The sequence below is a fragment of the Oncorhynchus clarkii genome, chromosome 5, assembly GCF_045791955.1.
Source record: "Oncorhynchus clarkii lewisi isolate Uvic-CL-2024 chromosome 5, UVic_Ocla_1.0, whole genome shotgun sequence".
Lineage (NCBI taxonomy): Eukaryota > Metazoa > Chordata > Actinopteri > Salmoniformes > Salmonidae > Oncorhynchus > Oncorhynchus clarkii.
The window spans coordinates 8992133-9018052 of NC_092151.1; the positions used below are offsets into that span (position 1 = coordinate 8992133).

Sequence of the window (25920 nt, forward strand, 5' to 3'; positions counted from 1 at the left end):
TATGATGCAGCCACCACCATGCTTGAACATATGCAGAGTGGTACTCGTTGTGTTGGTTTTGCCCCAAACATAGCACTTTGTATTCAGGACAAAAAGTGAATTCCTTTGCCACATTTCTTTGCAGTTTTACTTTAGTGCCTTATAGCAAACAGGATCCATGTTTTTAAATATTTGTTATTCTGTACAGGATTCCTTCTTTTCCCTCTGTCGTAACAAAGTGGTTGAATACTTATTGACTCAAAACATTTCAGTTTGACATTTCTTCATACATTTGTACAAATGTCTAAAAACATAATTCCACTTTGACATTATGGGGTATTGTGTGTAGGCCAGTGACACAAACTTGAATCCATTTTAAATTCAGACTGTAACACATAAAGGGGTGTGAAACCCTTCCTGAAGGCACTGTAATAGTCCAATGAAGTTGACCTGAGCCTAGACATCCAATGGTACAAAGCCTTGGTTGTTCATGACATAATCACAATAATCACAGATGATGTATGGTGGTATAAGAAGACTTAATACGGGCGGTTTGTATTTTCATTAGGTTTATGTTACGTATCGGAGTAGATTTTTAGTCCGGTGAAAAGTCAACTGTGTATGGAAGGAAAACACCAGGATGAATGTACAACCAATCTGTTGTGTTGAGGAAGCCCTCGATCATCACATTTGACAAATTGGCTCAATGGTGTTTGTGAGAGCAAGCCTAGACCCTGGAGGAGTCCCCAATGGCATCTCGAAGGAACATGAATGACCCCATTGCCCACAACGAGCTAGTCACTGTTCACTGTGAGAAGGAGAAGTGAAATGGTACAGACTCTGTAAGAAGATGGAGAAAAAGCCCTTTTGTGTCTGTCTGTGTTTGTCTCGTATCCGGTAGCTATGTGTGTGTGTTTGTCTCGTTGTATGAACGTTAGCTGTGTTTGTGAGAACATGTTTGTTTAGTAGCGTTGAGCTACTCCTCCAAAACCACTCGGTCGAATGTTTACATTAAGTCAACACCGCTCTGGACACGTTCGTTAAATGTGACAGTCTTCTGTAAAGTTCTGCCAGGGCATCAGTGGGTTTAAATACCACATATTTACTTTCTTAAACTTTAATTCCTTGATTCAAACAATGATTTTCTTCCTTCCAGGGCTTTCTGATTATTGGAAGTCAGACTTTTTTTTAACTCTCCGTCTTTGGCCCTGAAAATAACTTTGTAGCTCAGCAGAGAGAAATCAGTGTTTGGCCCTGTAAATAACTTTGTAGCTCAGCAGAGAGAAATCAGTCTTTGGCCCTGTAAATAACTTTGTAGCTCAGCAGAGAGAAATCAGTGTTTGGCCCTGTAAATAACTTTGTAGCTCAGCAGAGAAATCAGTGTTTGGCCCTGTAAATAACTTTGTAGCTCAGCAGAGAGAAATCAGTGTTTGGCCCTGAAAATAACTTTGTAGCTCAGCAGAGAGAAATCAGTGTTTGGACCTGTAAATAACTTTGTAGCTCAGCAGAGAGAAATCAGTGTTTTCGTATTAATGAGCGTTTTTGCCGCCACAGTCTGGATTGTCGGGCTAAACCACAAAACAGAATTAGGGGTGCATATGGGTGCAGAGGGAAATGCTCAGACTTTTGTCCTCCTCCCTCCACATCTGCCGAGCACAAGGGAGACGTCCTGTGTGGCTCAATTGGTGGAGCATGGCACTTGAAATGCCAGGGTTGTGGGTTCGATTCCCACAGGGGACGATTATGAAAAACTTCAAAAATGTATGCACTCACTACTGTAAGAGATGGATCAAAATGTACATAATGGTTACCTGGAGGAAAATGGGAGAGGGTCATGTTTTTTCCATTTCAGTCAAGGGGAGGGTTTAGTATTTTTGAGTAGTAGTAGTGGTCGTAGTAATAGCAGTAGTAGTAGCAGTCATTTGTAATTGATGACATTTCTATATTTTAGAATTAGTTGACTTAGGCTATATATTGATGTGAGCCCAATGCCACTCATATCTGATTCTCCACTGTGTGCATAATATCAATTGCACCTAATAGGCTATTTAGTGTGGGCCCAGTCAAATGATTCATAGCCTATAGGCTACTTACTGTGGGAATCAAATGATTCATAGCCTATAGGCTATTTAGTGTGGGCTCAGTCAAATGATTCATAGCCAATAGGCTACTTACTGTGGGAATCAAATGATTCATAGGCTATTTAGTGTGGGCTCAGTCAAATGATTCATAGCCTATAGGCTACAAAGTGCATGCTCGGAGAAGCAAAGAGCAACATTATATTTCTATGATAGCTGCTGGAATGGTATAAATTAAACTAAGCTGCAATGGATATTCCAACACTGAGCCCCGGCCTGCTCTGCTCTTGCTAATCCAAAACGTTTTTGTATGCCAATGGCTGTGCTGTGTAGGTCTACGGTGGCTGTTCAGGAGGAGAGTCAAAGGTTTCTTCTGAAAATCATTTTTTGATTAGGCCTCTAGTCCAACAAAAATGCACTATCTTGCGCACAGACTAGCCTATGTTCTGTTCAGTTTGAGAAGGAGAGCGCGAAGATGAGGAGGACCGGAGGTCAACTTTGATGGCTTGCTGCTACTATAAATGATTTGATTAAAAACATTGTTTCTTGCCCATGATGTATTTATCAGAGTTATTGACCTCACAATAAACCAGATTCAAACAATTTACATTGTACTGCTGAAACATGAAGCAGCAGCTGCAGCACAATCAATCAAAAATGCTCATGGTGCTGAAAGTAGGCAAATTTGAGTAAACATAATTCATTCAAACAGTCTTCGTTATAATTAGACTTTACTAACAACAAGAAAGCTTTGTGTTGGAGCCTATTTAAGAAATAAGTGGTCGGCCTACCAATTTGAGAGAATAAATGAGGCAATAGGCTGCTAAATATAAGATGAACACATCGACCTATCTCTCTCTCTCTCTCTGTTCTTATCCTCTAATTTCGGTAATTTGTGTGGTATTCAAAAAAGATTATGCTAATATTGGGCTTGGTCTCCCGAGTGGCGCAGCGGTTAAGGCACTGCATCTCAGTGCTAGAGGTGTCACTACAGACACCCTGGTTTGAATCCAGGCTGTATCACATCCGGCCGTGATTGGGAGTCCCCAAGTCCCCAGGACGGCACACAATTGCCCCAGCATCGTCCAGGTTTGGCCGGGGTAGGCTGTCATTGTAAATAAGAATTTGTTCGTAACTGACTTGCCGAGTTAAATAAAGGTTTAATAAAAAAGATGTACTTTTTTCTAAATAAAAGGCTTTTCTTTTTTTTAAACTCAGGACTGCAAATACGATGATTAATTCATACAATGCTTTTACTATGAAGGAGATCATTCCCACCCTTACTTTTGTCCACAGTTTTTCTGTGAACCCACAACCTTCTGGCCCGCAGCCCTGTGTGCTATCAACATTCCTGTGTTGCCATGTAATGCTGACAGGACGGAGAACACTTTCTAAAACTGCATGTCTAAGGCTCTGGTCGGTCTAACAAGTAAATGGTCATCTTTTTCTCTCATATCCATCTTGTTATAATTATTATTTTGGGAATATGGGAGGGTCACTTTTTTTGTTCAAATATTCAAGGAGGTCCGATTTCAGAGGGGTTCGATTTTCTCCATGTTATTATAAATAACGTTCACTCTCTTAAGTCGCCCTGGATAAGAGCGTCGGCTAAATGACTAAAAAGAAAATGAGTGTGAGGGGGGTGATGGGAGTCTCACACATCGAGCTACCAGAGTTGCCAACTGTGTTCCAAATTATACCCTATATAGCACAGGGCTCATAAGGCTCTGGATAAAAGTAGTGCACTATATAGGGTAAAGGGTTTCATTTTGGGACTCACACGCCCGCTGTGTGTCTCTTGTACTGATTAGCTCCCAGGGAGACCTAGATGAAATCAGTTATACGGATGGCATCACCATTACACATCGCCAACTGTGGGCCTAGATGAATGTCTAAACCATCAGATATGGCCTCTTTTTGTTGGCTACGTTGGTCTTGAAAGACGGTAACCTCTCAGTTTCAGCGGGAAAAAGACAACCATCCCTGGTAGAAATCCTTCCTTACTTCCTACCTTCCTTGAAGAAATCACAGACCTGAATTGGTTAAAGTCATTGGATCATTGGTATCCTTGCGTACACTTATCCAAACCTACTACAATTAGAGGGTTCCATCACCATAAGGCATCCTAGTGTATGTTCCATTCTCTTCAATGACCTCAGGTACTTCCAAGAAGTCTCTACTCTTACTAGCAGTTGTGAAATGACACAATGGTTGATGACGTCATGGCGCTCTCTCTTACCTCTCCCTCTCCTATTTATCCCATTGACCCTGTGTCTCCAGAGTGCCTTATGCACATCTCTGGCCAACTAGCACTACTATTACTACTGCTACTATTACTGCTGTTACTACTACCACCACTACTACTGCTACTACTACTGCCACTATTACTATTATTTCTACCACTACTACTACCACTATTACTACTACCACTATTACTACTACCACCACTACTACTGCTACTACTACTGCCACTATTACTATTATTTCTACCACTACTACTACTGCCACTATTACTATTATTTCTACCACTACTACTACTACTACTACTACTACTATTACTACTACCACTATTACTACTACTACTACTACTACTATTACTACTACCACTATTACTACTACTACTACTATTACTACTACCACTATTACTACTACTACTACTATTACTACTACCACTATTACTATTACTACAACTACGAATATTGCTACTGCTATTACTACTACCACCACTACTACTACTGTTACTGCTACTACTGCTATTACTACTACCACCACTACTACTACTGTTACTGCTACTACTACTATTACTACTACCACTACTACTACCACCAGTACTACTATTATGACTACTACGACTATGACTATGACTATTGCTACTACTACCACTATTATTACTACTACTACTACTACTATCACTACTGCTACTGCTACTATCACCACTACTACTACTATCACTACAATCACTGCTACTACTACCGCTACTATTACTATTACTACTACCACTATTACTACTACTACTATCACTACTGCTACTATCACCACTACTACTACTATCACTACAATCACTGCTACTACTACCGCTACTACTACTATTACTACTACCACTATTTCTACTACTACTACTACTATCACTAATGCTACTATCACCACTACTACTACTATCACTGCTACTATCACTGCTACTACTACTATTACTACTACTACTACTACTACTACTACTACTACTACTACTACTACTACTAATATCACTACTGCTACTGCTACTATCACCACTACTACTACTATCACTGCTACTACTACTACTACTACTACTATCACTACTATCACTACCACTACTACTATCACTACTATCACTGCTACTACTACTACCACTACTACTACTACTACCACCACTACTACTGCTACTGCTACTATCACCATTGCTACTACTATCACGACTGCTACTGCTACTATCACCATTGCTACTACTATCACTACTATCACTGCTACTATTATTACTACTACTACTACTGCTACTGCTACCATCACTACTACTACTGCTACTATCACCACTACTGCTACTACTACTATCACTACTATCACTGCTACTATCACTACTACTGCTACTGCTACTATCACCATTGCTACTACTATCACTACTATCACTGCTGCTACTACTACTACTACTACTACTACTACTACTGCTACTGCTACCATCACTACTACTACTATTGCTACTATCACCACTACTGCTACTACTGCTACTACTACTATCACTACTATTACTACTACTGTTATTACTTATACTATTTCTACTACTATCACTACTACTACTACTACTACTACTACTAATCCCATTTTGGCTACTCACAGTCCCCCGTAATGATTGTGTTTTCTTAACAGCTCACATTAATCCCACTGTATGGCTAAATCTGGTTGGGATTTACTCAATATGTTGTTAATATGAGGGTATTGAAAGGGCAGTAGGATTTGATAAGTGTAAAGGCATGGACACGCCGGTCGAGAGCAATTAGCACCATGAACAGAGTGCAGGCCGTAATCTGCAAGCCGATTTGTACTTGTAACAACGGGCAGTGGTTAAGGGCGCTGTACTGCAGTCCCTGGGTTCGCGCCCTGTCGTAACCGGCCGCGACCGGGAGGTCCGTGGGGCGACGCACAATTGGCCTAGCGTCGCCCGGGTTAGGGGAGGGCTTGGTCGGTAGGGGTGTCCTTGTCTCATCGCGCACCAGCGACTCCTGTGGCAGGCTGGGCGCAGTGTGCGCTAACCAAGGTGGCCAGGTGCACAGTGTTTCCTCCGGCGCATTGGTGCGGCTGGCTTCCGGGTTGGATGCGCGCTGTGTTAAGAAGCAGTGCGGCTTGGTTGGGTTGTGTATCGGAGGACGCATGACTTTCAACCTTCGTCTCTCCCGAGCCCGTACGGGAGTTGTAGCGATGAGACAAGATAGTAGCTACTACAACAATTGGATACCATGAAATTGGGGAGAAAAAGGGGTAAAATTCAAAAAATAAATAAAACATTTGCCCGTTGGTTGGTTGTGGATCTGGAATGGTGCAAAGGTGTCCAGCTAATTTCCTAACTATGCCTTCCTTCAAATTCTTAACATCTAAGTGCCCCATTCAATCACAACCTGTGTGTGGACATTTCCAGAGGGAGGCCAAACAACTTGTTCCACGTGCTTTGAGAGAGTGTGTCTGAATTAATAACAAGACTGGCTCCTTTGTGTTTTACATAAAGAATTACACTGAATTTACACTGAATTAATTTACATGGGTATCACATGAATTCAAACACACAGCACAAGAGTGGAACTCTAGATCTTGACTTTCACTTGTGGATCACCTTTCATTTGGTGGTCATCCACCCATAACCAAATATGGTACCAGTGGACAGACACAATGTACAGACAGACAGAAAGACAGAGCATCATACCTGGCCAGAGGTGAGAGAGACTAGCCAGGTTTAGTCAGTCCTCAGGTCTTACTGGTTTCCTGTGTGGAATCTACATTATCAGCCTGGTTGGCAGCTTAGCATCTGTTTTTCGCTTCTGCCTAGTCTTCACCAAATTCCGATCCATAAACCTATATTTTAAGACTTGGATTCAAAACAGGAAGTCTGACAGTCTCGGTTTCATCTTTTCACCTCCCTTATGAGGACCGACTTTCGGTTTTCGCTATCTGTCAAAGTACGATCAGAGGTTTTTAATGCAGTGATTAACTGGAAACATGGTGAAATAGGTCTGATGGAAATCTAAAAGCTCTGTACCCATATGACACTTTGCTAGCACAATGGTTGTGAAACAGAATCTGTAAACATGTAGTCACTGGTGTGAGAGATGAAGCTGCTTGTCTTTTAGCATAGGGGCGCTGAGTCCTAATCAGACCCACATTGGAGTGGGCTCAAGGGTTTGATGTGGGTCTCAGCCAGAGAGCATACCAGAAGTGTGTGTGTGTGTTTCATTCTGTCTACCAGCAGCCCCATAAGCCCCTAGGCAACCTCCACAGAGTAGTTCAGACAGTACTATCCCAGTTCCAATAACCCTCTGTCCTGACAAACAGATCTGGGGTCAGCTCCTCTAATGCCAGTCTATGAACACTTTTGAGCTTTACAACAAAACTGGCCTTGGACCAGTTTCTAAGGGCAAAATAGATCTAACATTTGCATTGTGGGTTTATCTATTACAGGTTAGGAAAGGCATACTGTAAGTAGGCCTAAGAATCACCACCGGTCTCTAGTTACTGTCAACTTGCATTTATGGGGTTATTGTGTTTTTCTGGCTGTTCCGGCGGTCATCGGCATTGTGTTTTGCTGTTTTCCAAGTTTCCCTGGATGTTGTGGTACTTGAGGTCTGTTTGCAGATGGTTTAGCCATGTTGATTATGGTTTACACCATCCGCAACATTACTATTTTAGCGTTTCAGTCGAGTCATACCGTGCACAATGTGTTACAACTGGCTGTTTGCAGAGTCATTTCATTTAGCCATGTATGACTTTCAGATGTGTAGAAATTGAGGTTTTTCAGAATTTCATTTCATATCATTTATTTTGGGTTACTGACAGCTAGCACTGAACCTTTTTTCCTTAAGTTCATTGTAAAATGATTACATGATGTGATAAACTGGATTCCTATAATCCCCTTTAGCTATTTACTCCTCTAGACATCACAGCCCAAGATGCATGATGATTCCAGAGCATTTACGTTTTTTGGATGAGTTGCAGAATTGTTTATTACAAGCTTCTTTGTAGGTCTGGGCGGTATACGTATTTTCCGATATACCGGTATTGATGCACAGACTGGTTTGGGATTTTACTTCACTCTTTAATGCTATTTGAATGTTTTGGTTGATTAAATGTGATACGCCGTGTGTAACGACCATTTTTATAGTTTACTTCCCTATGTGAGTCATCTCTATCAGCTCTCTCTCCATGCTGCTTTCAACACAGAACTAGCCACGCCCCCTGACACTCAAGGAGCGCATTTGTTGTTCCTCGACTACGAGACACTTGCGTTCAGTCTGCATGGTCAATGCAGGACATGGAACAATGTTGATAACACCGATGCTGTTTTCCCTTTGCTTCCTAATATAAATCAACTGGCGTTCTATAATTACACTATCAGTTTGTGTTTCTTACATCAGCAAACAGCTAGCTTGTCTTTTCTTAGCAAGTTGGGCCTAAATCTTGTTAGCTGCTAATTGTTAGCAACTAATGCTAATCGCTAGCTAGTTAATAAATGTACTGAGTCAGAACAAACGTAATTAACTATACAGCCTGATAATACCAGTGATGGTGTAGACCTTAATCAGCATTTTGTTTGTGCTACAGTATCTTCTAAATCGAAGAGGAATACGTGAAGCAAGAACATGTTAGCTATGAAGTAACTAAGGGAAAACATTCAATGTAGCCAAAAATTAAAGTGTCCCCTAGGAAACACTTGTCAACACTTTGGTTCCTACCCTGTCACAATAACTCCTCCCTGGCATTTTCATTCGTTGTCATCTCAAACAACACCGTATTATAAGTGCCCACTAATATATTCTAACTATCATTCTATTGCCATGACAACAGTTCACCCAAGTGTTTTGCTGTAAATCGCAAGTGAAATCGCAAGTGCAACATTTGGTTAAAAAAAATAAAGCCTAGATTGTTTGCCCATGTTCTGCAGCCCTACGTGGCAGTGTGGAAATATGCAGAAATTGATGAATGCTAACAATATATTTTGGGTTGAAGCTGAATTGAACAGTATAAAAACAATCAGAATTGGAGGAAGACCCATTTGAAATCACTTAGGGTCACGCATCATAGGGTCACGCATCAAAGGGTCACACACTACTCATAAAGCAAATGTATAACTTTTATTGTTAAAAAAACATAAAATACGTTACATACAGTCCAATTTAAATTGAAAAAATAATGTGCTATGATTTTTTTTTTTGTCCATATCGCCCAGCCCTACTTCTTTGTAAATGTCTCTCTTGCGCTCTACCCTTTTAGTTACAGTATAAGAATGATGGTACCGGCGGTGCACGAGAACCAGAGTTTTAACATGGATGACTTTGTTTAGACATAAAAAAGCTGTTGTTTTGAACAGCATCCACTCCACAATGAAGCATATTCCAAGTACAAGCCTTTGCCTGCCTCCTCTCTTTTTGATGGAGTTTTGTGGAACTTTGGAAGGAAATGCAAGTCGAACAAAATCAAAAGCTACCACACTTATAAAAACTGGAAGGTAATTTAGTCATTTCCATATGGATCTGCCAAGGGCCTGAGTGTGTAAAGTAAGCCATAAAAAAAACTCTCCCCAGACGGGGAACATTAGCAGCAGAATGGGACTGTGACCCGTGGCTGTTCATGGTCAAGTCCCCTGGCTCCGTCCCTCCCCTTTCGGCAGAAACTTGACGACGCACACTTTTAGTTTCTGGAAGCCTTGTACTTTCATCCGGTTGGTGGTTTATGGAAGCTATGCCTGTATGGAAATGTATACAATCGGATCTACCCTTCATTCCCTATGCACTAGAGGGAGTCAAGCCCCCCCCCCCCCCAATTATCCCCCGATATCCTTGTTTGTGCCCCAAATGGTGCCCTAGTCCCTACATAGGGCACTCTTTTTTGGGGGGGGCCCTGGTTAAAAGTAGTGCACTATATAGGGTATAGGGTGCCAGTTGTGACGTTTCCCCTTGACATCTATGAAGTGCAGGAGTGAGTCTGTGGGAGCGCGTTTGTTTAGACTCATTTACTTTCCCAGTGTCCTGCGGTGTTAGCAGGTTAGAGGTTTTAGTCATGAATCTTGTTCTGGAAGCAGCACTGCAGTGTGGTCACTAGCCTGGCACAGCCACAATGTCATAAAATCAGATTTAAACCGTAACCACTTTGCTTATCCTAATGCATAACCCTAACCTTATATTAAGACCAAAAAACAACAACAACAACAAAAAATCATGAATTATTATAGACAATGTTGACTTTGCAGCTGGCCTATCAAAGGGGAAATTGCTCAGTCCTGCCTCCAGGACAAGACTTGTGATAATAAACGTCAACCTGCGTGGTGTTAGGGGGGGGTTCCCGTGTTAATTATGACAGTGTGAGGTCTTAAAGTCAACAGCACTGCTCGGAGACTGCTTCTCTTCAAGCTATAGCAACGCATTGTTTGTGCTATGTAGACAAGGGGCATGACTGATACCGTATGTTCTGTAAAAAGACTACTAAATGTGCCTGATTTTCCTATCTCAGATCTCTCAATTGTACACTTGATAAGAAACCATTGAGGACAGGATTAAGCATTTTTTAGAATGATTAAAATAATTCCTGTTTTACCTCAGGTATCCTTCATATAGGCTTATAAATACCATTTGTTTTGGTTACCTAATACACAGAGAATAGCACTTTTCATTATACCCTAAAGGCTAATAACAAGAAAAGCTGTCTTGTCATTGTCTTTTTCACGAAGAACAGGGGGTTGGGGCTGAGTATGTTGTGAAAAGGGATGGAGGAAATGGTAAAAGAATAGCAGTTTTGTGCATCTGAGAGCTTAGTCTAAACTCTTGTTGTTTCGAGCCCCCCTCCAATAGCAGCTAGCTACCACAGCTGTACACTGAAGCTGTTGTCATTCCAGGGCCCTAAAAAGTAAGAGCCCCCCCCTCAGGGCTTCGTCGACACTGTCTGAGGCAAATTACTCCTCAGCTTCCTGCCTATGACACAACACCCCTATTAGCTTTTAGTGCTTGTGCAAACCCCCTGCCGCCCCTTCCAAGAATGTTAAAAGAAGAAAGTGCCCTAAAAAAAACAAAAAAAGAGGAAAAAACAAAAAACAATGTTGTCCGACACAAGTTGTCTCTCACAGCTCAGAAAAAAAGCTATTTTAACATGGCAACCAACCACATACCGGTATGGATTTATAGAATACAGTCTATAAAGATATGCTGATACAGTGCAAAATCAGTTCTACAAATTGGACTACTTCACTGTCGGTTTTGTCCTAGTTTGGTTGAGTATAAAACCATCAGAATGGAGAAAGCCATTAAAACCACTTAGACATCATGTGTTGCCATCTTAGGCACTACTCATAAAACATTATTTAGAACTTTTACTATTCAGTAACATAAAATACAGTAAAAAAAAAATAAGACTAATATATCGCAATGTTATATTTCGGCCTCGTAGTCTTGCCTTATTTTCGTATGAATACTTTTTAAAAATCTGTTGAGTTTCAAGAATACCACTAGTGGGCAAGGATATCCATGAGCAGTCTTGTGTCACTCACTAATCAAATCAAATTGTATTTGTCACATGCGTCGTAAACAACAGGTGTAGACCTCACAGGGAAATGCTTACTTAAAAGACCAACAATGCTTTAAGATGTTAAAAATAAAAATGTCTTAAGTAAAAAAAATAGATAAGTAGAAATGTTTTAAAATAAAAGTAACAAATAATTAAACAGCAGTAGTAAAATAACAATAGCGAGACTATATACAGGGGGTACCGGTACAGAGTCAATGTGGAGGCTATATACAGGGGGTACCGGTACAGAGTCAATGTGGAGGCTATATACAGGGGGGTACTGGTACAGAGTCAATGTGGAGGTTATATACAGGGGGTACCGGTACAGAGTCAATGTGGAGGCTATATACAGGGGGTACTGGTACAGAGTCAATGTGGAGGCTATATACAGGGGGTACCGGTACAGAGTCAATGTGGAGGCTATATACAGGGGGTACTGGTACAGAGTCAATGTGGAGGCTATATACAGGGGGTACCGGTACAGAGTCAATGTGCGGGGGCACCGGTTAGTCGAGGTAATTGAGGTAATATGCACATGTAGGAAGAACTAGATGCTATTTTTGTGTTGGTCGAGGCTAAGCTTGGCCTCACAGGGCTCAATTATCTCCTTAAATTAGAAAAGTGAGTTTACGATGAAATGACTTTACCTTGTATTGGTTTTGACGCAAGTGATCAACCTATCGGGGGAACCTGCAGTTCATAGTCATGCATTATTCGTCTCTGGTCTCCGTTTCTCAATTCTGACAGGCTCGGGACTGACTGCATGTGATTTACGGCTTGGCCGATTTGGCCCAGAACAGATGGGGAGAGATTCCCTCGGGGGCCTAAGCACAGTCCATAAAGGAAACATGAAATAATTATTACTGGCAAAGCAACTTTGGAGCCAGCAGCAGGACTTATTCTACCTACATACCTACACTATATTTTGGTAGAGGGAGGGCACGCACGACTTGTTTTGGAATAAGATGTGGGTGTGGGAATAAGATGTGGGTCCCTCTAGCTAGCAGATATATTTTCCATCGGGCTTAATACAGGGGGACCTGTTTGGCATTAGTTGGGCCATGTGGCCATCCTCTTCTGTTTACAGTAAGGGACTGCTGTGATCTTGCAGCCACAGGCGTGTTTGGCAGCCCGCTTCCCCTGAGATTAGATGTACTAGTGTTTTATTCCCCAAAGATTTCAGACCGAAGGAGGACCATATACATATGACATACACAGACCTGGAGGCCCTCATCGTCCCTTAGCCTGGGCCACTAATGTAGGACCCAGCCTGACCCACATGACTCACTATCAGTTTATTTTAGTTGACTAGATGCTAGGGAGAGAAGTGCTATTTTAAAAGTAGAACTGGTTGTTCAAGGCTTATATTACACTGTGAGAAAGAAGAGTGAATTTCATTTCAAGTTCTTCTTGAGTTTTTTCTGTAGTGGGAGATTTTAGGTTGGTTGTGGTGGGATGGCGCCAGGCTAGGTGGCAGCTGTCTGTGCAAACATAACAGTCACACACACACAACCCTCTTTGCCGTGTGTGTGTGTGTGTGCGCACGCATGCCGCCCAACAACTTACTTCCAGCTGTGTTGTGGAAGTTGCCCCACAACACGCCAGCCTTACTTCCTGTGTTGTGTAAGTTGTGCTCGGGAGGAAGCATGCTAGTTCACTTGGCCCATCCCTACAGGGCAATAGTTCCCCATCAACACTCTGGAAGTGATCAAGACCAGGAGGCTGCTCTGTAGCGCTCACCTGGGAGTGAAAACCTGCCACAGCAAGTTATGTCCCGACTGGAGAAACTCCTTCACTGCAGCACGTTTGTCTCAAGCTGTCTTCCTTGTCAACAGGTACACGGGGTAATCACTTTACAGTTAGTGTTTTATTTACCATTAGTGTAAAAAACCCAGTCATTGGTTCTGTCTACATCTGTCTACATCTGTGGACTGTACACCTGTTGACTGTCTACATCTGACTACATCTGTTGACTGTCTACAAATTACTGTCGACATTTGTTGACTGTCGACATTTGTTGACTGTCGACATTTGTTGACTGTCGACATCTGACTGTCGACATCAGTCTACATTTGTTGACTGTCTACATTTGTTGACTGTCTACATTTGTTGACTGTCTACATCTGTCTACATCTGTTGACTGTCTACATTTGTTGACTGTCTACAAATGACTGTCGACATCTGACTACATTCGGGGACTGTCTACAAATGACTGTCGACATCTGACTGTCTACATCTGTCTACATTTGTTGACTGTCTGTTGACTGTCTACATCTGTCTACATATGTTTACTGTCTACATCTGTTGACTGTCTACATCTGTCTACATCTGTTGACTATCTACATCTGTTGACTGTCTACAAATGACTGTCGACATCTGACTACATTTGTTAACTGTCTTCATCCGGCTGTCTACATCTGTTGACTGTCTACATCTGTTGACTGTCTACATCTGTTGACTGTCTACATCTGTCTACAATTGTTGACTGTCTACATCTGTCTACATTTGTTGACTGTCTACATTTGTTGACTGTCTACATCTGTCTACATTTGTTGACTGTCTACATCTGTCTACATTTGTTGACTGTCTACATCTGTCTACATTTGTTGACTGTCTACATCTGTTGACTGTCTACATCTGTTGACTGTCTACATCTGACAACTGTCTACATCTGTCTACATTTTTTGACTGTCTACAATTGACTGTCTACATCTGCTGACTGTCTACTTCTGTCCTATGTCTGTGTACGTCTGTTGACTGTCAACAATTGATTGTCTACATCCGTTGACGGTCTACATCTGTTGACTGTCTACATCTGTCTACAATTGATTGTCTACATCTGTTGACTGTCTACATCTGTTGACTGTCTACATCTGACGACTGTCTACATCTGTCTACATTTTTTGACTGTCAACAATTGATTGTCTACATCCGTTGACGGTCTACATCTGTTGACTGTCTACATCTGTCTACAATTGATTGTCTACATCTGTTGACTGTCTACATCTGTTGACTGTCTACATCTGACGACTGTCTACATCTGTCTACATTTTTTGACTGTCAACAATTGATTGTCTACATCCGTTGACGGTCTACATCTGTTGACTGTCTACATCTGTCTACAATTGATTGTCTACATCTGTTGACTGTCTACATCTGCTGACTGTCTACATCTGTCTACATCTGCTGACTGTCTACTTCTGTCCTATGTCTGTGTACGTCTGTTGACTGTCAACAATTGATTGTCTACATCCGTTGACGGTCTACATCTGACTGTCTACGTCTGACTGTGTTCATCTGTTGACTGTCTACATGAGTCTACATCTTTTGACTGTGTTCATCTGTTGACTCAGTTTGTGTTCTGTCAGTTTGTTCTTTGAGTAACAACAAAGTACATAGTGAGTAAGGAGCTCAGAGGTGGAAGATAGCCTTGGGCGATATACCGTTTATACAGTATACAGGGATATTTCGACGTACAAATGGTATCATTTTCAATTCCAAAAAATATATATTTGGCTACCTACAGGCTGTGGGGGTGGCAAGCTTATGTTCATGTGCTCGCCTTGACTGACAGTTCGTTGAAATGCCTATGTCATCTCAAGGAAATTTGGTGATACACAAACAGCAAACCATTTAAATTTCATCAATGATAATATAAACATACTTTTTTTTATGTCTCCCATTTGGCATATCTCTTGTGAAGTGGTTCACAGCAGCACTTAAAGATGTGTTGACTTGACAACTGTTTTGAACGACCCCCCCCCCTTGTTTGTTCCATGCTGGCTGAAGACCTAGCTAACCAGCAACTAGCTTACACCAGGCACAGATGAAGTCCTAGCTAACCAGCAACTAGCTTACACCAAGCACAGATGAAGACCTAGCTAACCAGCAACTAGCTAACACCAGGCACAGATGAAGTATAAACTCTGCCCTGGACACCATATGTGAATTGATTGCCCCCCATCTATCTTCAGAGCTTGTGTTGTTAAGTGACCTAAACTGGGATGTGCTTAACACCCTGGCCATCCTACAATCTAAGCTTGATGCCCTCAATCTCACACAAATGATCAATGAACCTACCAGGTACAACCCCAATTCTGTAAACACGGGCACACTCATAGATATCATTCTAACCAACCTGCCCTCGAAATACACCTTTGCTGTCTTCAACCAGGAACTCAGCGATCACTGCCTCATTGCCTGCGTCCGTAATGGGTCTGCGGTCAAACGACCACTCTTCATCACTGTCAAACGCTCCCTAAAACACTTCAGGGAGCAGGCCTTTCTAATCGACCTGGCCCGGGTATCCTGGAAGGATATTGACCTCATTCCGTCAGTAGAGGATTCCTGGTTATTCTTTAAAAGTGCTTTCCTCACCATCTTAAATAAGCATGCCCCATTCAAAAAATGTAGAACCAGGAACAGATATAGCCCTTGGTTCACTCCAGACCTGACTGCCCTTAACCAGCACAAAAACATCCTGTGGCATTCTGCATTAACATCGAACAGCCCCGCGATATGCAACTTTTCAAGGAAGTTAGGAACCAATATACACAGGCAGTTAGGAAAGCAAAGGCTAGCTTTTTCAAACATACATTTGCATCCTGTAGCGCAAACTCCCCAAAGTTCTGGGACACTGTTAAGTCCATGGAGAATAAGAGCACCTCCTCCCAGCTGCCCACTACACTGAGGCTAGGAAACACTGTCACCACTGATACATTTACGATAATTGAGAATTTCAATAAGCATTTTTCTATGGCTGACCATGGTTTCCACCTGGCTACCCCTACCCCGGTCAACAGCCCTGCACCCCCCCCCCCCCCCCCCCACAGCAATTTGCCCAAGCCTCCCCATTTCTCCTTCACCCAAATCCAGATAGCTGATGTTCTGAAAGAGCTGCAACATCAGGACCCCTACAAATCAGCTGGGCTAGAAAATCTGGACCCTCTCTTTCTAAAATGATCCTCCGAAATCCCCCGTCTGTACCTTCTCCGTTATGCAATCTGGTTTCCAAGCTGGTCATGGGTGCACCTCAGCCACGCTCAAGGTCCTAAACGATATCATAACCGCCATCGATAAGAGACCATACTGTGCAGCTGTATTCATCGACCTGGCCAAGGCTTTCGACTCTGTCAATCACCACATTCTTATCGGCAGACTCAACAGCCTTGGTTTCTCAAATGACTGCCTCGCCTGGTTCACCAACTACTTCTCAGAGTTCAGTGTATCAAATCGGAGGGCCTGTTGTCCGGACCTTTGGCAGTCTCTATGGGGGTGCCACAGGGTTCAATTCCCGGGCCGACTCTCTTCTCTGTATACATCAATGATGTCGTTCTTGCTGCTGGTGATTCTCTGATCCACCTCTACGCAGACGACACCATTCTGTATACTTCAGGCCCTTCTTTGGACACTGTGTTAACAAACCTCCAGACGAGCTTCAATTCCATACAACTCTCCTTCCATGGCCTCCAACTGCTCTTAAATGCAAGTAAAAGTAAATGCATGCTCTTCAATCGATCGCTGCCCACACCTGCCGGCCCATCCAGCATCACTACTCTGGATGGTTCTGACTCAGAATATGTGGACAACTACAAATACCTGTGTACAGTTCAGTTTACAGTCTGTGTACAGTTTAGCTTCCGTCCCTCTCCTCGCCCCTACCTGGGCTCAAAGCAGGGACCCTCTGCACACATCTACAACTGCCTCACATGAAGCATCGTTACCCATCACTCCACAAAAGCTGCGGGGAACAACTACTTCAAGGTCTCAGAGCGAGTGAGGTCACTGAAACGCTATTAGCATGCCCCCCGCTAACTAGCTAGCCATTTCACATCCGTTACACTCACCCCCCTTTTGACCTCCTCCTTTTTCCGCAGCAACCAATGATCCAGGTCAACAGCATCAATGTCCCAGTATAGTTTCCGTCCATCTTCTCGCCCCGAACCAGGGACCCTCTGTACACATCGACAACAGCCACCCTCAAAGCATTGTCACCCATCACTCCACAAAAGCCGCGGCCCTTGCAGAGCAAGGGGAACAACTACTTCATGGTCTCAGAGCGAGTGATGTCACCGATTTGAAACGTTATTAGCGCGCTTCCGCTAATTAGCTAGCCATTTCACATCAGTTACATCTGGTTAGACTGTAAACTTTCCATCCAGACTCACATTAAGCATCTCCAATCCAAAATTCCGCAACAAAGCATCCTTCACTCATGCTGCCAAACTTACCCTCGTAAAACCGACTATCTTGACGATCCTCGACTTTTGTCATTTACAAAATAGCCTCCAACACTCAATTCGATGCAGTCTATCACAGTGCCATCCGTTTTGCCACCAAAGCCCCATATACGACCTGTATGCTCTCGTTGGCTGGCCCTCACTACGTATTTGTCGCCAAACCCACTGGCTCCAGGTCGTCTATAAGTCTTTGCTAGGTAAAGCCCCACCTTATCTCAGCTCACTGGTCACCATAGCAGCACGCGCCCCAGCAGGTATATTTCACTGGTCACCCCCAAAGCCAATTCCTCCTTTGGCCGCCTTTCCTTCCAGTTCTCTGCTGCAAATGACTGGAACTAATTGCAAAAATCACTGAAGCTGGAGACTCATATCTCCCTCACTAACTTTAAGCACCAGCTGTCAGAAGCAGCTCACAGGTCACTGCACCTGTACATAGTCCATCTGTAAGTATCCCATCCAACTACCTCATCCCCATACTGTTATTTTTTTTTTCTCCTTTGCACCCCAGTATCTCTACTTGCACATTCATCTTCTGCACATCTATCACTCCAGTGTTTAATTGCTAAATTGTCATTATTTAGCCACAATGGCCTATTTATTGCCTTACCTCCCTTGCACACATTGTATATAGACTTTTTCTATTGTGTTATTGACTGTATGTTTGTTTTATTCCATGTGTAACTCTGTTGTTGTTTGTATCGCACTGCTTTGCTTTATCTTGGCCAGGTCACAGTTGTAAATGAGAACTTCTTCTCAACTTGACTACCTGGTTAAATAACGGTGAAAGAAAATATGAATAAAAATAAGTGTCTTTGCCGTAGATGAGTAGGTAAACTTTTATTTATATTGACTGACACCATACAGTAAAATGTTGTCACCAGTAGAGTAGCTATCTAGCTATATAATCCACGCCCCTCTGCAAACATGCCTTTTCCAAAGTTGATTTCAAGGCTAGGTACTTATTTAAATTAGATAACAGAATATCACATTACCATTGGTGTATTAAAATGAGAGTTTAAGTGATGTCACCTTGTCCCCTTTAATAACAAATCCAAGTGTTTGACATGGGGAATGTTCCAGTAACGTCATGATTTAACTCAACTCTATCAATGTAGAAACAACAGTCATTCTTTTTTTTTTACACACTTTGGTCATCGTACTTTGATCCGGTTTCCTTCAAATATCATCCACTTTCATGAAAAACATGATTTTGACTGTTCATGGCCTTTTTAAGTGTAACTATGAGAAATCTTAAGATGTGTGAAATAAATGAGATTCAGCTCAGGGCTCCAGCTATGCATTTGGTTTGCTAGGTGGCTAGCTAATATGCTAGTTGTCCAGATAGAACTACTTGGTTACTGCAGAGACATCCCCTCCTTGATCAAGATCCCTGTTGCCAAAATTGTTTCGTTCGTCAAAAATAATATTTGTTTAATAGCGCCCCTTGTGTGCACATTCGGTAATACCCTGGTATGGTACAGAAACGGTATGGCGGTATGAACATCTGGATACCGCCCAACTCTAGTGGACGACCCTAAGAAGACAACCTTGTGTAAACCAAGTTTACGTCACAACAAAGTTGACGGAGATAGTTCTCAAGGTAAACAGTCATGGGGGGGATCCACAGTTTACAAATGTCCGTCAGACACTTGGAGTAGTGGTTTGTCTGGGACTTGGAGTAGTGGTCTGTCTGGGACTTGGAGTAGTGGTCTGTCTGGGACTTGGAGTAGTGGTCTGGGACATGGAGTAGTGGTCTGGGACATGGAGTAGTGGTCTGTCTGGGACATGGAGTAGTGGTCTGTCTGGGACATGGAGTAGTGGTCTGTCTGGGACATGGAGTAGTGGTCTGTCTGGGACATGGAGTAGTGGTCTGTCTGGGACATGGAGTAGTGGTCTGTCTGGGACATGGAGTAGTGGTCTGTCTGGGACATGGAGTAGTGGTCTGTCTGGGACTTGGAATAGTGGTCTGTCTGGGACTTGGAATAGTGGTCTGTCTGGGACTTGGATTAGTGGTCTGTCTTGGACGTGGAGTAGTGGTCTGTCTTGGACGTGGAGTAGTGGTCTGTCTGGGACTTGGAGTAGTGGTCTGTCTGGGACTTGGAGTAGTGGTCTGTCTGGGACGTGGAGTAGTGGTCTGTCTGGGACTTGGAGTAGTGGTCTGTCTGGGACTTGGAATAGTGGTCTGTCTGGGACTTGGATTAGTGGTCTGTCTTGGACTTGGAGTAGTGGTCTGTCTGGGACGTGGAGTAGTGGTCTGTCTGGGACTTGGAATAGTGGTCTGTCTGGGACTTGGAATAGTGGTCTGTCTGGGACTTGGATTAGTGGTCTGTCTTGGACGTGGAGTAGTGGTCTGTCTTGGACGTGGAGTAGTGGTCTGTCTTGGACGTGGAGTAGTGGTCTGTCTTGGACTTGGAGTAGTGGTCTGTCTGGGACTTGGAGTAGTGGTCTGTCTGGGACTTGGAGTAGTGGTCTGTCTGGGACTTGGAGTAGTGGTCTGTCTGGGACTTGGAGTAGTGGTCCCTGCTCCGGGCACTATTACACATATATGCTCTGTGTACTGTACTTGTAGACTGGAGCAACTCCTGGGTGGAAAGTTTAGGTTGTGCAAGTGTCAACGGTTGTAATTTGTAGCCCAACGCAGCTCGATGTGCGCTGGCGAGATGTGCTGCACCAAGGTGCAATTTGATAAATCTGTGCTCTGTCAACCTTCCATCTTGAGAATTACACGCCGGAGATTGTTCTTCGGGTCCAAAAAGTCTGTGTGTGTGTGTGCCCAGCTGGTGATGTTGAGCTTCAACAAGGGAACATTTCTACAGCTCTGCTACGCCATTGATCACATGTGTTGTTTGGTTTCCCTCCATCTATGGAAGAGAGAAGAGGATAACCGTTTATTTGGACCTTCGCCCCTTGGCTGAGCATCTAAGACTTTCTTTTTGCCGTCCATGTCAGACACACAGTGAATCGGTACTTTGTGTTAAGGAGAGAGTTCAAAAGGACAGTTAGTGGCGTTTTTAAGAATATCTCATTAAATGTTCCCATATTTGTCTAGGAATAAGAGTCTGAAGTCTGTAATTTCACTTTTCAACCCCTTCATCGTGGCGATGTTAGAATCCTAGCACTTAAATGGTGAAGCAAGAACATGAGTTTTCAGTTTCAAACTGTGTTAAACATTTATTTAAATATAAATTGCTCCTAATCACCTAGGATGATGAGTACTTTTTAAATACTGTTTTCTGGGCTTGTTGTTCCTTCCCTGGTTTTGAAGGAATGACTGAAATCCCCTGACAAAAAAATAAATAGGATTTACTGCTTGCTAATGATGAGAGACTCACATTTTCAGGCACTCTCCCTAGCAGTCATGTGAGGTGGTTGAATGTACCTTAGTGAGGGTCCTCTTCTTCCCCCAGCTGTGAAACATGCTTCCTCCTCAGAAGACAAGTGGCCGATTCATTTCAGTCCGGCTCACCACACGTCAGTGTCCTCAAACCGCTGAAACCAGGGGCGTTTTTACATTTTTTTTTTAGGCCGTGGCTTCAAATACAGGATTTTTTGATGCACACATTAGTTTCTGCATAGCTGCTACTCATACTCCACCTCCCTTCACGTTTCTCTCTTTACTCACCCCCTTCTGAACCATGATAATGTAGCCTAATCCTAATCTATGTCTCTGAACAGCTGAAATATAAACCCTGTAGTGATTTAAACGAATGTTCAGTGCCGTTATGAAGGCTACAATCACAGAATTTCCAAACCAGACTAAACCATATTTTCTACGACCTTCTCTGTCTGTAACGGATATTTCAGTACACATTGCATTGGGCATAAAAAAAACGGTGTTTTGTGTAACGATGCAAGCTGATATGTTTGTAGTTGCTGCCAGAGTTGCTCAAAAAATAACACTACTGTATGCCTGCCTCTTGCTTAGCCAATTTTTGTAATTATGATTAAAAAAAAGATAATTAAACCGCTAATTAGACTGCGTGTCTGTGTCTTGCTTGTGTTTTGATGTAACTCCCTACTTGAGCATTGGGGCAAAAAACTATCTGCGAGTTTGTACGAGCACGTTGATCATGTCTTTTGTGTACAACATGTTAATAGCTGCATGTAGCCTTTTATCTTCCTGAAAGAAAATAACATGAAATCGCGCTTATGCTTAATAATGCAATATGTCGATCATGTCCTTTGTGCACAACATTAAGTTTCTATGCCACACCAGATAAAGGTGTTCATCGCTGATCAAGGATAAAAAATATATATATATTTTAGTTGATTTGACCTTTAACTAGGCAAGTCAGTGAAGAACAAATTCTTATTTTCAATGACAGCCTAGGAACAGTGGGTTAACTGCCTTGTTCAGGGGCAGAACGACAGATTTGTACCTTGTCAGCTCTGGGATTTGAACTTGCAACTTTCCGGTTACTAGTCCAACGCTCTAGCCACTTGGCTACCCTGCCGACCCAGGGGGTAAGAGGCAGCGGAGCACTCAGCAGCAGCTAGGTAAAATAAAATCCAGCACCTGTGCAGGAATTTCCGTATGTTTAGCCACGGCAAATCGGGTTTCCAGAAAATCCAGAACTGCAGCCACTCTGTTATTTTTTTATGTGGCGGGGGGGTCGTACAAGGTCAGATCATCTGAGGCGTCGATTTCGAGTTGTCGGGTTGTTGAGGGTCTAATTGAACATCAATTGGAGCAAAGAGTCAGTGTCTGTCAGTGTAGACAACACGTTACCAAACAAAGAGTCCCTTAGGTGGCTGAAAACACAAACAAACCGGGGTGTTATGGCTGGCTCTCTGACACCTTGGCCCAGTTTTCACACCATAAGCTGCTGTTGGCTAAAACACGTTCTCACCTTCCCTCTTCAATGTTTCTCATCACGGTCTCACCTTCTCTAGCCCCTCAATGTTTCTCATCATGGTCTCACCTTCTCTAGCCCCTCAATGTTTCTCATCACATTCTCACCTTCTCTAGCCTCTTCAATGTTTCTCATCACGGTCTCACCTTCCCTCTTCAATGTTTCTCATCACGGTCTCACCTTCCCTCTTCAATGTTTCTCATCGCGTTCTCACCTTCTCTAGCCCCTCAATGTTTCTCATCGCGTTCTCACCTTCTCTAGCCCCTCAATGTTTCTCATCATGGTCTCACCTTCTCTAGCCCCTCAATGTTTCTCATCATGGTCTCACCTTCTCTAGCCCCTCAATGTTTCTCATCATGGTCTCACCTTCTCTAGCCCCTCAATGTTTCTCATCACGGTCTCACCTTCCCTCTTCAATGTTTCTCATCGTGTTCTCACCTTCCCTCTTCAATGTTTCTCATCACAGTCTCACCTTCTCTAGCCCCTTAATGTTTCTCATCTCGTTCTCACATTTCCTTCCCTTATAAACTAGTGTTGATGAGCCTAATGTTGTAGTCATTCATTGTGGTGTTGAGGGTCTGGGGAAGGATCTCAACTTTTGGAGGAAACGCTCATGTCATAACTGGTGTGAATGCCACGCAATGTCTTTCACTCTCTAACCAGTCAGAGGAAGGAAATGGCTGTCGGTTTTAAGGATGCTGCCAAGGCTTCAAACCCCATGGAAAATGAAATGGGAGCCGGATCGTGATAAAACACCAACCCATAAATTACAGTGTGAGTGGGGAGACTACTCTCGCGTAGTCGGGCTGACTGTGGCATGAGATGTGTACCACATTGTGCATACATGTATTTGTTATTCCTACTGCGTAACAATTAAGATTCATGAAGAGCCATGCTGTGAATCAGTGAAAATAGCCTTCAGACATTTTTAGGGATAATGAACTGACCGCAAAGCCTCTATGATGGGCCACATTGCCCAGCTCACGTTGGCCTTTAATTGAAGGTGACTGTGGGTAATTTAAAAAGGTAAACGTGGCCCTATGTCACAGTTGACTTGGAGTCTTCTCATGTTATCTGTTTAAAAAAAAAAATCTAGCTCAGACATTCAGTTTTCCACATACTGCTTTCTAGTTTGTCTAGCGCCATTGCTGTTTCACTCTGCTGTCAGTAAGAAGGGGGTCGTAAGTGAGACAAAAGAGATGCCAATTTGTAACAGTCTTCGCAACGCATAAAGCGCTGAAACTCCCAGTTGCAAGTTGTGATAGTGCCGAACATAGTTTGTTAGTTTTCACTATCGTTGAAGTCCATTATTAATCTTTTAACGTGCCACTGGTGGGAGGGGACAGTTTCTGAAAGACAAATACCTCGCTTGCGGCTGAGGTTACCAAATGGGCAGTACGGTCAAATCGAAGGAAGCAAGGGGACGTAAAATCATTTAGTCCCATAAAGCCACAAACTGTCGGGGGCTGACACTAGTTGCCTTGGCAATCTATGCAGCAGTCTGTCTGGTAACCTGATTACCCCATAAGTGCTCATTGCATCTTCATGTGCCATTGTTTTGAATAGCACCCGGTTGCCAACACATTTAAACAATTCTTTTCCTCAAGAATCCTCAGTAAGTCAGGAAAAGGAATTGGCCTTTGTCTTATTGTTGTATAGATATAAAAGTGCAGACCTGAGGGTATTGACCAGGGTTTTGTTAGGGGTCATCTTCCCTCACTGTTTATTTCTCCTACATTTCCTTGTAGGAAAAATAAACAGTGAACTTGGAATGAAGCTATTTCCCCCCCACCCCCCTGCTCTCCTGATGGCGTTACGTTCACACTAGGAAGACTAGCTTAGCAGCCATCTCTCCAACTGCCCCTAAAATACTAAACCTGTTTCCTCTCATGAACTTACATTTTCCATTCACTGGGGGTAGAACAAACGAGATGAATGCCTCACATAGCTAATCAGACTTCTGTTGGCCGTGAGTGGTTGTAGTCTTTCAGGACTAGTCATAAAGCTTGTTTACATTAAAAAGGTTTAACACCTCGAACCAGAGGCTTTGTTGCTTAGGTAACTGCAAATAAAGAGGCATAGCAGAACAACATTAACGGATGTAGGTCCTACCAACCTCGAAGACCTCCGGTAACTCCACGCTTTGGCATCTTGGACAAAACTATAAAGTTGTTTCTGGCCTTATTTAATGGTTCTGGTTGTGACCCTTACATGGATACTAGAGGACTAATTGTTGCCCTGGAAGTGATACTGGGCTTAGCCACCTTGTGGGACACTATTATTCATATTTAGATATGAAATGCTTACAGTTATTTTTTTAAACATATCTTTTTTTCTCGCCAGAGATTGTCTAGTCAAACTAATACGCTTCTTAAATGGGAGCCACATATCCATTAATTCCATTCACAGTAGAGGCCCACTGTATATGCATGCAGACATCATGTTGTGTACTGTGTCATGACCCAGGGTAGTTAGGTGGTGATTAATAATTTGAAGTGGTACTGGACTGGAGGCATCTATAAGAGCCCTTGTTACCCACAGGGAGGAGAGTTCCTTTAGAAATTCTCGAGGCAGCGCTATAGCTTTGATCTGAGCGTACCCAGAGAGATAACTCGTGTTCTTAATGTTTTCACTGGCAAGAGCTGGCTGGGTATCCCCCCCCCCCCACCCCATAGGAAACTTAAAGAGATTAAATTATGTTGACTTATGAATTGCGTTTGACTAAATTGTTTGTGAAGAAAAATGTCTGAGCTGCCAGTCCATTTAAAAAACACAGACTGTAATTTGACTGGAATCAGGACTGTAATTTGACTGGAACTGTTTACCCACCATATTAATCATGTTTGTTGACCTTGAACCCTGACAGGCTATGGGACGCAGAAATAAAGAATCTATGGCTAGCGACAGCGACTTTCATGACAGCTTATCGCTGTAGAGCTTTATTGACGTCCGTAATGCACAGAGGCCTTCCTGTGGACCTGCTTGCAGTCATTCAGAGAA

The 25920-nt window shown here is 42.9% G+C and overlaps 1 protein-coding gene and 1 non-coding gene across 3 annotated transcripts in view; both read left to right on the plus strand.

The window, feature by feature from the left end:
* The window catches only part of LOC139408296 (receptor tyrosine kinase-like orphan receptor 2), a 131650-nt gene that overhangs the window by 41320 nt on the left and 64410 nt on the right, over positions 1 to 25920 (plus strand). The gene's annotated exons all lie outside the window — the stretch shown is intronic.
* Positions 1646 to 1719, plus strand: trnas-uga (transfer RNA serine (anticodon UGA)). The gene has a single exon. It is a non-coding gene; the product is annotated as a tRNA-Ser (tRNA).